The 4858-nt window shown below is 26.3% G+C and overlaps 1 long non-coding RNA gene across 7 annotated transcripts; it reads right to left on the bottom strand.

Annotated features, from left to right (window-relative positions):
- Positions 1-588: 588 nt before the first annotated feature.
- On the bottom strand, positions 589-4051 carry LOC127072423 (uncharacterized). Of its 7 annotated transcripts, none has more exons than XR_007785414.1 (6): positions 4009-4051; positions 3795-3870; positions 3413-3543; positions 1779-3239; positions 1078-1232; positions 589-628 (listed from the first exon to the last, which is right to left on the bottom strand). It is a non-coding gene; the product is annotated as an uncharacterized LOC127072423 (long non-coding RNA). The 7 variants fall into 7 exon arrangements; XR_007785417.1 differs by having other exon boundaries at positions 3413-3540; positions 4009-4041; XR_007785413.1 differs by lacking the exon at positions 4009-4051 and adding an exon at positions 3962-4000.
- Positions 4052-4858: the final 807 nt, after the last annotated feature.

The raw sequence follows: 4858 nt of genomic DNA, 5'->3' as shown, positions 1-4858 counted from the left end.
ACGTTATTACGTGCTCTGTTGCACTAGTAATTAAAATTCGTCTTTGAATATAATAAATAACTCATGTATTAGTATATCGAAATGTGTAGTAGTAAATTTACTACTTTAAAAAATAAATTATATATCAATAATATATAAATTATTAATAAATTTTTAATAGTTAATTTGAAATTTTAAATTGAGATAGTAAACTTATTATTCTGTAAAATAAACTGCAATACACTGTAAATAAAGCTTCTAGTTCATTGTTTATCCATAAAGAGGAGTAGAAGAGAACATTTTTATGAGTAAAATTATTAAGAGTAAAATTTCATCAGAATCTGATAATCGTAATTTTTTATAGTAACTATATCGGTAATAAAATTTCACGTTTTATGTGAAATTTACAAGTAATTGTGACCAATTCAAAATATGTTCAACGAAACTCTCTCCGTCTCTCTCCTTCTCTTTCTGAATACAAATGATCTTCAGTAATCACTTATAAGTAGACAAAAAGTTCAAAAGTAATCATTTTTGTAAAACCATTTTTGCAAACAATATACTACTTGTTCAATATTCTTCGCTTCGAAAAAACTCGTTGAATTCTGACGGATAATTCTTCAGTTCCAGATGAAGTCATATCGACAATCTGAAATATATTTTAAAAAAGTTTATATTAATTATATCGAATAAAATTTCAGTTTGATCGATTATAATGAATATATATATATATATATATATATATATATATATATATATATATTAAGTTTCCTTTTTTTAAATATCTGTTCAATGTTCGTAAATCTTTCAAATAACGTATCAATGATAAAGTTGGAATGAGATGTACTACATACAGAATTTTTATTTGAAAATTTTTCACACAAGCTAAAGAATTTCATTACGATACAAGAGAACTTTGATCGGAGAATTTCTCTCACAAGTCACCATTTCACTCGCCTAGCGATACCTCTTTCTTATTTCAAATAAGTGTTTTGTTAATTTTTTTTTCTTGATGTATTCGATGTTTGGATTCAAATAGTTGGAAACTACATCAATAAAGCGAAGAATTGTTGAATTAAAATTTTGAAATTGACTTACAACAGATAAAGGATATCGCTGAAAGTCTCCTGTCTTTTATTTGTTGACAGTATTATTGAGTGTTCTCAATTCTAACACAGGAACTACCAATTATTGATTGCATCATGTAATCCATTCGTCATTATTAACACGTTCTATCCATAATGCCACATATTCTATAAATTTACAAACGGAACACCCCATTTTATTTATTTCTTTCTTGGAAGATTATTTAATATGATACAGAAAAATTATGAATAGATATATAAGTATGTACGTTAAAAATGAAGTTCATATTTTTAATTTAGGCATTAAACAAAGTTCGACGACATTGAATGTTTTTGTCAAATGACATTGGTCATTTTTAATCAAATAAATCCAAGTCCAGCTGAAAATTTAGGTAAAAATAAAGTATAATTTAAAAAAAAAGGACAATGTTCTGAAACAAGTATGACTTACTTTTTTTAAGTTTGAATTTTCATTATCGAACATCTAATGTCTAATTTAAGAGAACACTCCAAATATTATGAGTGGTTTCTTATAACACTAATGATAATAAATTTGAGTTATACTGTTTTACTTGTCTATCAAAAAAATATATTAATGTTAAGAATATATTAATTATATATTTTAAAATAGAAAAGAAATAGAAAACATCTAAGTTGAATCAGGATGAAATAAGAATATAAAAATAATAATTAAATCACAAGTAAACAACTCACTAAATTTTCAATCAGTTCACTGTGTTAAAGCATTCTTCCCTTCTTTTGGACGTATCAAAAGATAAGTACAATTCATATTAGGGCCTGTCCTCAATGATTTCTCGATCAATAATTTTGCAATAAATCCTGTTCGATGATCAATATACTTTCACCATAATAAAACTCCTGAATGAGTATGAGACTGTTGAAGTTCTCAAATAACTTTTGTCTCTCTTCAACGTCATCTCCGTCAATCAAATCTACTTCTCCAAATCAATCTGTAAATGTAAACATAAATATAGAGACATTCTCTATTTCTTTATTGCACTCACTGATATTGATGTTTCCTCTTTTTCTACTATTAATTTTTAGAAGAACAGAAATATTACATGCGGAAAAAAAAATTAAATTTTTTAATCCGCATCTAGTATTAGACTAATTATATGAGTTATATAAATAAAATAATATATTTCTAAATAACATTTTCAAATTGCTTTATCAATCATATTAACAAGTTTATTATAGAAAACTATCCAAAAAGATACAATTCAAACACTGCAATTTATTATAATTACAATCTCGGTCTATTATGATTCGAAATCATTGGAAATTATAAATAATAAATACACACACTTCCGAATTCCAAATATGTAAAAAATAAATGCAGTATGAGATAGAAAACGATACAATATGACACTGAAAATGAGATTTACTACAAATGTCTTATCCCATTAATACTAAATTCGCCAACTTCATGATCAACTTTCTACAGAATTATTGCATCAAACTTAATGAAACTAACGTATGTTACTTATATATACTTTATAAATTTACTCTTCCATTTTCATTGAAGTACGTATACTATGAGTTGAAATAAAATCTTTCTTCTCTCTAATTTCTTCTTTTTAAATATTTTCGTATTTATTTTATGATATATCTCTATGATTTTAGAGACAGTATCAAAAAAAGTTATAAATGAAATATAGAAAAAATAAGATAAATTTAAATAGTCCTGATAAAACGGATCATATGATAAAAAAGATTTCTAGAATTGTGAGTAAAGAATAGTTTAAATAAAAATTTACTTTACAAAAACTTTGTAAAGCGGCCTTACAGTCCATGTAACAGGCTCAGGTAAAGAATTCTTACATATAAAGCTCTGCTTCAACTATTATATATTTACACCAATCGCTTGAAGAAAAGTTTGGAAGCAGCTTGTCGTCCATTGATACTATATAGAAGAAGGTTGTCACGCAGCTTTTTTGATAACATTTAAATTACATTTATTGTATCGTATGACTTGATCATGAGATTCTAATAGTTCGTCAAGGATACTGTTTGGAAAACAATCCTCAATAATCTTTCCATCGACAAACAATCTCTCAAGCAGGTTTCCTTTCCTCCATCAAAGCCTTGTTTCCATTCTTTCCATTGTCCTTGTACTTATCTGATTTAAAATATTGCTCATGGCTTATAAAATTTCTACAAAAAATTATTGAATTATATAAACTAACGCATTTCTCTTAGCGACATCTTTAATGATATTTATTCTTTGTGTATTGCAAATTGCAAATTATAAAATCTTTAAATACCAAATTAAGAATACGATTTAATATTATAAGATTTATAATTATACCAATATATTTATCACTTACTCTGTCTTATTTGAATACACTTGATCAGACTTCACTAGTTTCATTTTTTAGAAACTTAAAGATGTAGAAGATGTAGAAGTGTGTCGTTAATGAATTGAATGAACTTCCAATCCTAACCTTGCTAATAACTTCTGAAATAATAAGATAAGTTCTGCAGTAACCATTTGCTATATTTTTCACTTTATCAAACACTTGCCATTGTCAAATATAATAACTAATAAAAACAAAACATAACCAAGTTAAAACGGGAAAAATTATATACACATCTTAAACAAGAAGAACGTCGCTGCTCGATCATCAATTAAGACAGAAAAATAAAAAATTAAAAGAAAAACAAAACAAAAATTGCAGATATTATTTTATAATAAAAAATCAAGATTACCTTCTTCTTATTAAATGGCACTATATAACCTTTTTCTACAAAGTATCATACATAACACCGAAGTAAATACGAAGATCTAGGAAAAAGATACGTTTGTTCAATAATTTCTCGAGAAGATCGTTTTTAATCTCTTAATTAATCTTATGAAAGCGTAAATCAAATAATACCGTTATTTAAAAATACTTTTCCACTAAATACATTACGAAATACTAACCTCTATTTCAAAATATGTAAACGTAATGTAGAGAGAGTCAACGCGTCAGTAATATAGATGTTGCCAATACATTGCGTTCAACGCGCTGTTGACCAATCACAAAGCGGTAAAGAGACCAATGAGAAGTCGTCATATGACGCTTAGTTTAATTCGCGAGACAAAAAAAGCCCGCCGAAAAGCAGGAGCATGATCGATCTCTGAGGGAGAACATGAATTTGTGTATAATATAGATATGTTATTGGAATGGAAGGTCCTGATTTCCCAAATTCAGAAAAGTATGAAACTTACGAGATATGTAGATTGTATTTTTTGTATTACACAATTTTATTTTGTTGCATATATCCATTCCAAAGGACATAATCGACTAATGAAAATTCGTGTATTTTTTGATTTTATATTTAAATTAGGAAACTGTAAGATATATAAAACATATTTTCAGTTAATCATTATCTTTTTTAATTAGGAATATCATTCGAAGAAATACGTATCAATTATATCTCTGATCGGATAAAAGTTACAAATGAAAGTATTAATAATTCTTTTTAAAAATTATTATTTTACGTAAAATTAAGCTGGTTAATTATTATCCTATTAGGCTTTTATTTCTTCAGTATCGCTCTTTCTTGTATTATTACCTTCCGATTACTTTTCACTGCTATGATCGTTTTTCGTAAATTAGTGAAAATGAAATTCGATATACGTTTTTCGCTTTATATTTTGTATCTGTCAATAAAAATTAAACAATTAAACGGTATGCATGGTATAAATATAACAGAGAACAATTTAAAAAAAGATAAAAATAGACCTTCAATGAGAATTATTTCAACTTGCCGGCCAATTCTTCTCTTTT

This window comes from Vespula vulgaris, chromosome 25 (assembly GCF_905475345.1).
Source record: "Vespula vulgaris chromosome 25, iyVesVulg1.1, whole genome shotgun sequence".
Lineage (NCBI taxonomy): Eukaryota > Metazoa > Arthropoda > Insecta > Hymenoptera > Vespidae > Vespula > Vespula vulgaris.
Note: the sequence above shows the minus strand (reverse complement) of the source record. Positions and strands in the feature narration are given on the sequence as shown.